The sequence below is a fragment of the Castor canadensis genome, chromosome 1 (assembly GCF_047511655.1).
Source record: "Castor canadensis chromosome 1, mCasCan1.hap1v2, whole genome shotgun sequence".
Lineage (NCBI taxonomy): Eukaryota > Metazoa > Chordata > Mammalia > Rodentia > Castoridae > Castor > Castor canadensis.
The window spans coordinates 18,610,289-18,623,011 of NC_133386.1; the positions used below are offsets into that span (position 1 = coordinate 18,610,289).

At 36.5% G+C, this 12,723-nt stretch overlaps 1 long non-coding RNA gene across 6 annotated transcripts in view; it reads left to right on the top strand.

Moving 5' to 3' along the window:
- Positions 1-11,249, top strand: part of LOC141423177 (uncharacterized) — a 265,833-nt gene extending 254,584 nt beyond the window's left edge. For all 6 annotated transcript variants that reach the window (XR_012447828.1, XR_012447824.1, XR_012447829.1 and 3 more), the window contains one exon: positions 211-11,249. This is a non-coding gene — a long non-coding RNA (uncharacterized lncRNA). The remainder of the gene's footprint in view (positions 1-210) is intronic.
- Positions 11,250-12,723: the final 1,474 nt, after the last annotated feature.

Here is a 12,723-nt window from a genome sequence, read left to right on the forward strand (position 1 = left end):
TGTTCTTGAACAAATTGATAGGAGGCATCCAAATAAAGTTCTGATGGATTTTTTCTTACAAAAGAATTGTAGAAACTCAAAAATTAATTGAAGAAGGAGGCATAAAATAGAAATATGTGATCTTTAAAAAACCACAAGCTGAAAAAATGGCTCATGCTGGCTATACATGAATATTAACTCAATTAATTTATAGATATTTCTTGTTCTCAGGTTGTCTAATTCAGCATCTTAAATGTTCATGGACTATAAATGTGGCAGTGATGTTGTGCTGCAGTGGACCGGCATGGGAAGACTCATCACAGGAGAAATGATACATGAAACTGTGATTGTCCAGGGAGCCACCTCTAGAGAGGAGCCTTGATTTTTTCCATAAGAATTAGCTTTTAAAGTAGAATATTTCCAAACAAAAATGACAACAGAAAGAACACCTTTGTGACATGAGCAATTCTTTAGGGGAACTATGACCCAGGAGATAAGAGGTGTCCTTATGATGGTACTCATTGGGCTTCACAGAAGATACCACTTTAGGGTGGTTTAGTTTGAGTGTTCACAAAACCTGCATTTGTAACATACTCCCACAAATGTGTTGGCAGCTGGGAACAGAAATGTTTACAAGGTCGTTAACATCATAGAGAAATGCAATAAAAGGTCTATTATTTGGGAAAATATATTTAAACATGTATTTGTTTTTTATCATCTATAATTTTGGCCTCATGAAAATAATTTAGGGTGAAGTTGGTCTCTTCCTTAACAGTTTATGAACCCAGCAAATGTGCATCTATTCTGACCTCACTTGTTGACCTGATAATTGATTTTTCAAATCCCAGAAATTTACAGCTATGTGCAGAATAGCCATCATAACTTGGAAACAAACTCTCAGGTTGTTTTTCTCCATTACTAAACTGAGTCTCTGCCCAGCACTTCTTAGCAGTTCTACATAAGTCAAATAATTAAGGAGGTTTCTGACAGATTTGCTCTGTTCTTCCTTACATAATTACCTTTTTGGTGACTATATTTCCCTAGAATCTAGAAGTACTCAATGAATTAAATGAGTGTGTGGAGTTAAATAAATCTCACTTATAAGAATAAACTTGCAGTATGAAACTTACAGTGCAAGTGTCTAGACAAAAATACTCTGCAATCCAACTAATGATTTGAGCTTCTCAGTGACTAGCTCCATGTCACCTGAGTGGCCCCTCTTGTGCTGGAGATCGTTAGCAGCATTTCTGGCACAAGTTAGCAATGCGATGTAACTGAAATGTCTTAAGATCCTTCCTCCTGTATGCGGCAAATGGTTTCATGTTTCTAATGCCCAGAGTAGAGTACTTCTGAATACTCAGCCACACTTTTACTGTGCTGTCCATGGCCTGTCCATGTCATTTAGTTAACACATAAATTCATATTCAGACCTTTAACAACATATGCTCTGATTCCTTAGAAAACCTGCTGACCATTCCTTAGTGAACCTGAATAGGTACCAAGCTCTGCTATGGTGTAGAGTGCAGAATTTGGAGTCAGAGAAAAGTTTTGTAAGTGTGTGGCTTCTATCACATATATCGCCTATGTCTGCATCATATGTAGAAATCTGAAAGTACCATCTGCTGGTTATCCTCTGGATTATGTCACTGGATTATATAGACAAGAATTACACCCTAGTTCTCATCCAGTCTTTTTGTGGGCTCATACTACACCAATAAAATGGAAAACAGAAAGCCATAGAAAGTAAACTTTTGTAGCTGTCAAAGGGCATCCCAGGCATCATTGCTGGAAAGAGCTTAGGGACAAAGTACTTCATTCTGTAGAGCATAACCAGGTTCTTAGGCTTCTTCCCACACTTGCATACACTGTAAGGAGGATAGACCAAGGACTTGGAGGGGTATGGAGCCAAGCACAGAGTCCCTGTGCCAGTCCTTGGACTGGTGCCAACTCTTCCACACCCAAGTAAATGTGGGATAATGTATTCTACTCTTCACAGGCAAAGCAGGTCATGGAAATTAGTTTATGAAAAGTGCCTGGGAGTTTTGCCAAACTCTTTTTTTGGACCATTATACCATCTATTATTAATACATTATTGTGTAATGATAGCAAAGTCTGATTTCTTTCCTCCTGTGTGCATTGTGGTGGTTTTCCCCTGTTTTTGAGAGTACAGATAATGTAAACAACTCATGGTCCATGCTAAATTTTAAAATTCAATCATGTAAATATTGACAGAAAGATTCTTCTTGTAAATGCAGGTCTTCTGAGCAACTGCTGAGTAACTTTGTCATTTGACTCCCCTTTCAGAAGATGGAGAAAGAAACAGAAATTTACCTTTCTAGACTTAAGTCTGAGCAACTGGGAAGAAATGCAAGGTCAAGTAAAATAATAAAGAACCTTGGGAGAAAGTAACCATGTCATCTTATGGTTCAGAGTAAATGGGGATAAAAATACATGGACTAATATAATGCGCAAATTTATTTATTTACTTTTTGGCCTTAAACTTGCTAGGCAGGTGCTATACTACTTGAGCCATGCCCCCAGCCCATTTTGCTATCGGTGTTTTTCCACTAGAGTTTCTTTATTTCCAAGTTGATCTGTACCAACTTGAAGTTTAAATCCTCCCATTTAAACTTCTCATGTGGCTAGGATGACAGGTGCATGCCTCCGAACCCAGTTTTTTATTGGTTGAGGTGAGGTCTTCTGAACTTTTTGCCTGGCTGGCCTTGAATTATGATCCTCTAGATATCTGACCTCTGCCTCACAAATAGCTAGACCTGCAGGTATGAGTCACTGCCCCCTGGCAGATTTTTTAATTAGAGGAAAAAAATTATGGACTATTCTTGACTATAGACTTCAAAAAATAAAGACCAATTAAAAGCAGTGAAAATTTCAAAACATTCTAATTGTACAATCCTGGAAGGTCTCATATAAGGCAGTTAAACAAACTAGTACATCAGAAGAGGGATTGATACTTATTTTTAGAAAGCCTTTGACCAAAAAGAAAAAAGAAGTGTTAGAGCACAAAGGACCAATTTTTACATTCCCATGAGGGTTAATGCTTTCTAAAAAGATAGATGTTTCATTCATCTTTGCAGCTCTTGTGCCCACTACAACACTAGGGTCACCAAGTTTCTTTCATTGATTCTATGGTCAGGGGAACTTTGCCATAGCTCCTGCTGTGATGCTAGTAATATGTTATGAAATGTAGAAAAGAGAGGGGAGGTGTCAAAAAGTACAAAAATATCATGGCAGAGAGACGGAGTTGCCTACTCCATTAGTGAATATCCTTATGTCATTAGCAACAGAATTCTGACGTCATTTGGCAGGTGGGCAATGCATCCAATAAAAAACATACATTATCCAGCTTCCCCTTAGAGCTTGATATGGCCCTGGTACTATATTCTGGGCGCTGAAATGCAATAGCAGGTGTTAGTGTGACTTCTCATTTAGCTCGTAGAAATGGTCCTTTTGTCTCTGCTGTCCTGATTGCTGCATCTTGTAATGCAGTTGGGATAGCTGGTCTCAAGCAGATATCTTAGATCAATGCCATAAATTAAAGGAGTAGAGTTACATACTGAGGATAGTGAAAGGTAAGGATAGAAATCTGATTCTCGATAGTTTCATGGTTCCAACTCCAAACTCACTACCTCTGAGAATCTTTTACTGAGAGAATAAAAAAACAAAACATTGTGTTTAATATCGATTATCCATTTTGAGATGTCATATGCAGTTGAATCTAATCCTAACTGATAAAACTTCCAGAGGCTACAGACTCATTTCAGGGCTAAGATGTGCAAGAGAATGTAAAAGTGAAAATTCTGGAGGGGGGAGAACCTTAAAAAAGAGTTCTGTCACCTTGAAGGCACTTAGGGATAGACAAGACACATTCAATAAGCACCATTACTGCCTTGTTATCAGATTACAAGCTTTCATTTAATAGCTAACAGTGTTAGAAGATATAGTACCTTCCAGGTGCTGCTTTAAGAATTTTATATGCATTAAGTTTTGTAGTCATCACAATGGATGTTATTAACATCCTTACATTGCAGATGGTGAAACACAAGCACAGAGCTCTGACCCAAAACAACAGTTACTTAGTGATGGAGACAGGGTAAAAAATGTGAGTTCAGAACTGGCTCTCTTTTTTAGTACACTACATTGTCTTTCACTGTACTAATAGACAGGATCCTTGTTTAGAATTTTATAATAATGGGGAGAATGTAATGGAGAAATATGAAATATGCATTTAGATAAATTCAAGATGCTCAACCACTGTCAACCTATAGAGAAGTCACCTGTTACTTGCTAAAGTTTTTTACTTAGTTGGTTCCTGGATTTTATTAATGACTGTGAATATAGAAGATATGTTTATTAAGTGTGGCAGAAGTAGAAAAAGTTCAGTATGGAAAAGAGAAAACACAAGGAAATATGACAGTCTCAAGAAACACTTATTCTACCATTTTAAAGTGAAACAGCGTCTAACACCATTGTTCATGCCCCTCAACGATAGTGAGAATGCAAAGTTGCACAAGACCTGTGAAGGAAATATTTGCAGTATTGCAATACTTGACATTCTTTTGAAAACTTACAGATGCTTTTACTCTTTGATCTAGAAATTTTATATGTAGGATATTATTACACATATACATAATAAAGATTTTTAAAAAGCAACAAAACGAATGCAAATTTGCACAGCTTTCCATTATGCATAAATTGCAAAAGTGAAGGGCTTAAAACAGCCCCCAATTTAATCAGCTGTGCCCTTGTTGAATAAATCATGGCATACACCTATTGACTTGTAAAATCAAATGAGGAATACTTGTATATATTCCATTGAATGATTTCCAAGATACAGTGTAAAGTGAATAGAGCAATGTGCAGTTAAACTTGCATTGCATGCTACCTTTTATTTAAGAAATAATTATTGGAAGTAGGAGAAAAATGAATAAATTTGCTTATTAAAATGAATAAATTGCAATTTTTTTCCAAAATACTATCTGTAGAGGGAGTTAATGATGGAAATGAATTTTTCTGAACATATCTTCCTTATTCATTTGCCTTTTTAAATTGAGGTATTTTTGTTATTTATTTATTTATTTTTATTTTGTCATTTTTACATTTACTCACTTCTATACATTGTTTACTCTACCTCACCCCTGCCCAGCTTCAAGGCAGAACCCATTCTGCCCTCCTTTTCTCTGATTTTGTTGAAGAGAAAACATAAAAGATACAAAAATCCTCATTAAAATAATGACAAACAGAATCCAACAATATATCAGAAAGATCATTCACCATGACCAAGTTTGCTTCATCCCAGGGGTGCAGGGATTGGTCAACATATTCAAATCAATAAATGTAATACAGCACATTAATAGAAACAAAGACAAAAGCCACTTGATCATCTCAATATATGCAGAAAAGGCCTTTGATAAGATTCAACACCACTTCATGATAAAAGCTCTAAAAAAAACTAGGAATAGAAGGAATGTACCTCAACATTGTAAAGGCTATATATGACAAACCTACAGCCAACATCATACTTAATGGGGAAAAACTGAAACCATTTCCCCTAAAATCAGGAACAAGACAAGGATGCCCACTCTCCACACCCTATTCAACATGGTCCTGGAATTCCTAGTCAAAGCAGTAAGGCAAGAAGAAGAAATAAAAGGAATATAAATAGGTAAAGAAATAGTCAACATATCCCTATTTGCAGACAATATGATCCTATACCTCAAAGATCCAAAAAATTCCATCCAAAAACTCCTAGCATCATTTGCTTTTTTAATCCATATAAATATTTTATATTAATCTAAAAATAAAATGAAGAATTTTTAAAGTACAACCCTCTATAATGAAAATAATATTGAATCAACTGATATTAATTGTGCACTTATCTGATGGTGTTACCTACTGAGATGTTAGAACACATTTGTCTATCTATCTTTAATGAACAGGTATTTTTAATCTGACAGGCATGTATTATAAAGTAGATTAGTACTAAGAATGAATTCTTCAGTGTTAGAGGACACACACATATTAAACACATAGATTCATGTACATAAATAGCATATATATCTGTATGTATGACACTGGGTAAAAACTCTGAAGGCTTGAATGTAAAATGAAAGAATCAGTTTGAAGTCAGGATGTATCTCTATCTTTATAGACCTAGAAACAATGACTAATCCAATAGTAACAAGCACCTTTCACATCCAGACTGTGGTCTCTAAATACTAATAACCCACTAAAATGATACTGACCTCCTTATAATGGAATGTTTCATTCCATATGTGGGATTAGGAATGTACAAGAGAATTCTTGAATTTTGTTATACCTGAAAGGAAGGGAGCCATCAAAGACTACCAGGTTTATGTCAAAAGAACTAACGAAGCAACTCAAAAAGAAGAGACCCCCCCTAGTGAAAAGTGGGACAATTTATCAGCAACACAAAGTATAATAATTGCAATGGGAGAAACCACATCAAATGTGTTTATATTCCTCAGTTCATAATAATATTTTAAAACCCCTATTGATGATCCTTATTAATGAGGATATTAGGGAACTAGCTGGTTAGTAACTAGCCAATGAAGGTAAAAAATTAAGTATTTATCTCCTTTTCCTATGAAAATTTTATTCCAGGAGAAACAAATAATTGACAAGGAATATGACTCTTTAAAGAAGTATTCTAGCTAAAATCAAGGAAATGATACAATTCAGATATCATTGTTCCACATGTATTGAATTAATGGATTTAGACAAGAGCCATCAGCAGCTAAGGCATTACAAAACTAGAGACTTCCAGATACTGTTTACCTCCTGATGGAAGTACCCCAAACCTCCTAGGAGTGATCCTGAAGCAGTCCTGAATCAGAAGTTCTTCAAACCTCTGGATATAGCTACCAAATTTTCCTCTACCAGGTGGCAAAGGAAATATTCAACAATACAATGGAGGCATACAGAAAAAATCCAGACTCTAAAAAACCCTCCAGGACAATTAATCTAGTTTCTTTAAGCAACAAAATTTTAAGGATAAACTAAGAATGAGACAGGAGCACTTGTTGATCAAAAGAAGCTTAAATAGTATGAAACTGTAATAGTAAGAACTTCTTTGCATCCTGATTCAAAAGAGCAAAGAGAGGAAAAATGTAAGCCCTGCATAATTTGAGGTATTTAGCAATAATTTCTAATTGGGGTGGCAATGATAATAATATAGTATATTATTCTTATAATTTAGAGAAGCAGTGAATCATTATGAATGACATTGAATACTACCTGGGATTTGCTTTAAAGCAATCAGGAAGGAGGGAAACTAAGAAAAGAAGTATAAAATAAGATTGACCACAGGTTGATATACTTACAGTTGGGTGATATATGCGAGAGCATTTGTTATTATATTAGATCTACTCTTGTATATGTTTGAAATTTTATGTAATAAAATTAAAAAATTGAACCATAAGTATATGAAATACTTCACTTTGCAAAAATATTCCACTTGAAATGTACAGATGTGTATCTTTAAAAAAGAAACTCACTGAACAGAGAAAATGATACCCATAGGAAAAGGCTAATTGAATTTAAGCAGAGGTCACACACTTGATCTGCAGTGGAGTAAAGGAACATATTTGGGAGTTTAGAAAGTGCCTCCAGTACCTTTTCTGTTTCACAAATGACTCTTAGTTAAACGATGTGGATGCCAAAGGGAACTGTGTTTTCTGGGTCTTTAGAGGAAAACCAATCAACCAAAGTTATAGAAAGGCGAATTTTGGCTAAAAACAAGTTTTCCTACAAATAGGCTATTGAGCAGTACATGGGCTTTTCTCCAGGTTTCAGATGGCTTAGGTCTGGATGGACACAGGCAGAGGCTTTCATGGCCACCTGGTTGGAATCTATATTTTTCTTCTTTCTTTTTATTTGTGTATATTAATTGTCCAAGATAATGGATTTCCTTATGACATTTTCATGCATGTCTACAATGTACTTTGATCATAGTCGTCATCCCAGCACCCTCTCTTGTCTTCCCTCCCCCTTCTGCTGGTTCCCTTCCTGAAAGAGATTTTGTAAGAATTGCTGCCTCCACTTGGCAGCTGGACTGAGTGACCTTCAAACACTCTTCCTACTCCATGATGCTGTCATCTGTAATGAGATGATACTACTTGCTTGGACACAGCTCTTGCTAGAGGGCTGCATGGGCCACAGGCAGTATTAGTAGTTGATGAAATTACAAACTTAGTCCTTCACCAACTAAAAACAAAAAGATCCCGATTGTTATTGCTAAGTAATGACAGTACTACCCAGTTGGACTTTTGTGCATTTATTGAATTCCTTGAAAGTATAAGGTGCTTAGACACAAAAGAGACCAGGTTCTGGTCCTTGGGCAGAGTGCTCAGATGAACCGCTTTGGTACTTCAGCCTCACTTTTCCCTTTCTTATGAGTGGCCCCTGGTACACTACACTTACGTTCCTTTTCCTACAGGAAACCAATGCCTAGACACTGTTCTAACACTCACCTTATAGAGCCACTTTTAAACTACAAGTAACATGTCACCATTCTCAACTCTTTTTCTTTGAGCTTTGTTTTTAAATGGAATATAAAGCTTTATTCCTGGTAAAAACTGAATTACTAGTGTCAGTAAAGTAATTGGTAAATGTTGAAATGACATAGTATAACCAACCTGGCTATTCTGATGTTCCAAAGAGAAACTAACCACATTTCTAGATCAGAGTGGGTCAGGGGTCCTACTGTCTCAGGCCAAACGTGACAACTACTCAGGGCCTCAGAATTAGCCTTGTAATTAATGAACTAGGAATGATACGGTACTGGTCTTCCAAAGATCTGTAAAGGAACCTATTCTGTCCCTGCAATGTTATTATCTTTTCTTTCTTTCTCTCTTGTAAGTGACACGAGCCTGTGCTCCATTCTACATGGTGTATTTCTGATCTAATTCTAATAGCCCCTACATTTCAAGAGATGGATATAAACACCAGATGGATATCACAAGAAAATTGTGTTGCTCTGCAGTGAGTGATACATGGAAAGGCTTCCCAACCAAGCACTTGGCAAAATTGTACTAGTGAGATGTGTTTGAAATAAGGTGGTTCATAGATCAGAGGTGAAACAGCCTTCTGTAAAATATGAAATTTTTCCTTCTGTTATGTAGAATGTGGATCAAACAAAAGAGCACACCAATCCTTTGATGTTTATGAATTATGTTATTGTTTGCCTCAATTCTTTATCATCTATCAATATATCCTGTAATAAAGCAATAAGATTCTTTAAAAGAATATATTTAATATGCTTCCATGCTTGATCCAGAGCAAATCTGGTTTGTTCCAGCAGATAAATCATCCTCACTTCTAGAGTTCTACAGAGTTGACTTTAAATAGGCATCCACTCCTGAATTTTGCTGGACTTCCAGTATGATGGATTAAAGTACTTGCATTACTTAATTCTATTTCCTCTTTTACATTTTGGGCCATACATTAGTGTACCCTTCACATTGCCTTCAGATCATTTCAGCACCTAACTCACAATTTTGCTTCCCACGCCACTTTCACTAACATCCTTAGTGTCCTGGTCAAGTTCATGTGTGTTGAAATTTCTGCCAGTAAATTTTTCTTCCACTACTCATTGTAAGTATATTGATCTCAATATTTCTTTGGCATAGACCATAATGATAAGCTGAAAATCATTGGGTCTATGACTCAACATGTGGAAAGATGATTTTTTTTGCAGTGCTAGGGGCCAGACCCATGGTTTTTTGCATGCTGGGCAGGGAGCTTGCCACAGAGCTATATCCTTAAATTTTGCAGGGTGATTTTTATCTAAGGTTTGCTTTTTTTTTTTTCTGGTGGTACTGGGGTTTGAACTCAGGACCTCATGCTTGCTAGCCAGTCACTCGATCACTTGAACCACTTCACCAATCCCCATTTTTATTAAGGTTTACTTTAATCACTGTTCTCTGTTACCTTTAATCCTCCCTGGAGTCTAAGGCTGCAATAGTAGAAGAGGATTTTTATGATGCAATCAGACTGAGAAGGAGATCTAGATATATTTTAGGAAAATTCAAGAAAGAGTGGCAGGAAACTATTTGCAGTGCAAAATGTCTACTCATCCTCTTATCTCTCCTTTAGAGGCCAGATCACTATGAGAGCCCCACCCTTCTTGCCAAATCCCAAGCTTTTAAATTCCCTTGTCTAGCAATGGATAAAATGTTTGGCAACTTGCCCCACAGGCAGAAGCAAGTAAAAGAGCAGTGAGTGCTATTTACTTACCTTTGATCAGTGTTGATGATCTGAAGGTTTTAGAGGGGCTGTGGGAAAGGAAAAGAGTGCTGAGGGTGGAATTATTCTCTGTCCAACCACGGGGCCCCTGGATAGAGGTTAGCATAGATAAGAGACCTGAACTGTAGATCACCATCGCTTTGTAGACTTTAAATGTATTGTTGTGAAAGCTTGTCAATCAAAATGGAGTCACTTTCGTAAGCCCTAACAACAACAACAAAGTAATAATAAATTAAACCAAGAGTCTGTGAATGAAGGGATCTCATGTGTGTGTCTGATAACAAGAACTGTTCCCAAAAGACTGCAAGAATAAAATTACTTCTACAAGGACATCTGCCCAACCACTGTCTGTTTAATCTTGGACTGATGCCATCTTTCTTATTGAAATCCTGAATCTTGTAGCCAAGGACTATTACTTTGAAATGTTCTATGGAATCCTTCTCATTTTGCCTTTCAAAGCTTCCTTTTGCCTTAACAGTCTTGAATATTCATATAGTTTGACGAGGTCTTCTCAGAGCACACATAAATGATTAGCCTGCCCCCTATCAAGTGGTGAATGTTTGGGTTATTCTTATGAATTGCACAATCTCCAAGGTCTAGGTGAAAAGTAATATTGGATGGGGAAGAACTAGAAAAGCAAAAGGAGGTATTTCTGGAAGAAGATACCAAATCAGGGTTCTGAGTTAGTATGTTGAAAGCCAATTTACTAAAATTAACTTGGAAAATGATGAATTTTCTCACTCATTGCTTTTGTTTTAGTTCCTAAAACTAAGTTTTAGCTTAGTTCCTGCTCGTAGCTCTGCCTCGCCTTGTCCCTGCCTTTAAATGTGACCCTTCCTCTGTGACAAATTAGCCTGGCCAGACCTTGGCGACAGGGATAAGGGAAAACACAAGACAAGGATGGAACTAAAACTTTCTAAAAAGATTTTAAAATGTAAATTGGGCACCTGGCAAATTGTTTTTTAGGAAATTTGTAATTCAGTAAAATGGCCTCTTAATTGTCCCTTTCCTAGCACAGGTTCCTATTGCTTCACACTGAATTAAAATAAGGAGAGATGTCATCTGTGAGGATATGCACATTTGCACAACTGGACACACAATCTACTTCATGGATTTTCCCTGATGCTACAATTCTGCTTTATGCTAGGCTACCATGAAAGACAACATTCCCAGAATTCTTGTATTTAGATCTTCTAAGCCTGGTAGGTCTTTTAATATTATATGTTGAGTAATCAAACTTAAGAATAATTCTAACCCAAATTCATATGACATGTCCCTAATTTTCATGGTTGTGAATCCAATTGGGTTGCTATAGCAAAGTACCATGTGCTAGGGGTTTATAGAAACAGAAATTTAGCTGGGCACCTGTGGCTCATGCCTGTAATCCTAGCTACTCAGGAGGCAGAGATCAGGAGGATCACAGCTCAAAGCCAGCCCAGGCAAATAAATAGTTCATGAAACCCTATCTCGAAAAAACCCCTTACAAAAATAGGGTTGATGGAGTGGCTCAAGGTAAAGGCTCTGAGTTCAAGCCCCAAAACTGCAAAAAAAAGAAAACAAAAAAAGCCAGAAATTTATTTCTCACAGATCTGGAGGCTGGGAAGTCCTAGATCAAGGCACCGACAGATTCAATGTCTAGGGAGGCCCACTTTCTGGATCAGAGATGGTGTCTACTCACTGAGTCCTCACACAGTGGAGGGCAAGGGAGCTTTCTGGGGTCCCATTCACAAGGTGACAACTCCACTCTCATTACTTTATCACCTCTCAAAGGCTCTGCTTCCTAATACCATCACATTAAAGATTAGGGTTTAGCATATGAATTTAAGGGTGTCAAAACATTTAGTTCACCCCAAATCCAGAATACCTTTAAAAGACTCAGTCTATGCAAGAGTCACTGTCTTATCAAATCTCAAATATCTTAAATGCCATAATTTACCACTACACTTCCCTTAGTTCTTTGACTGCTACTCACTCCAAACAAAGGAGTGCAAATTAGAACAATGAAATACTATTTGCATGACCTATAAAACCGGCAGAGCACATGAGAAGGAACACTACTGATGTTGGCTCATAACTGTTGGTGAAAATACAAATTGGCACAGCACCTTTGAAAGAGCATCTATAAACAGACACTGAGTATCTTAAAAGATCCATTAATCTTCAGTTTTTCCCCTAGGGATTTTTTCCTAAGGAAATACAAAAGTATGCAAAAATTATTAACCTCGTATTGTCTTATAACAGTAAAAATAATGGATTTCAATGTCTATCCTTACTTGGTTAACTGAATATTTCATGCTACATTTATGACACATAAGAAGGAATAATATGTAAATGTTAAAAATTATCAAGATAGTTTAAAGATTTTCAATCATTATATATAGTATTATAACACTTCCAAGCCTAGTATATATAATGTTAGAAAGATAATTATCAGTAGCTAACTAAGTTAGGTGACAGCAA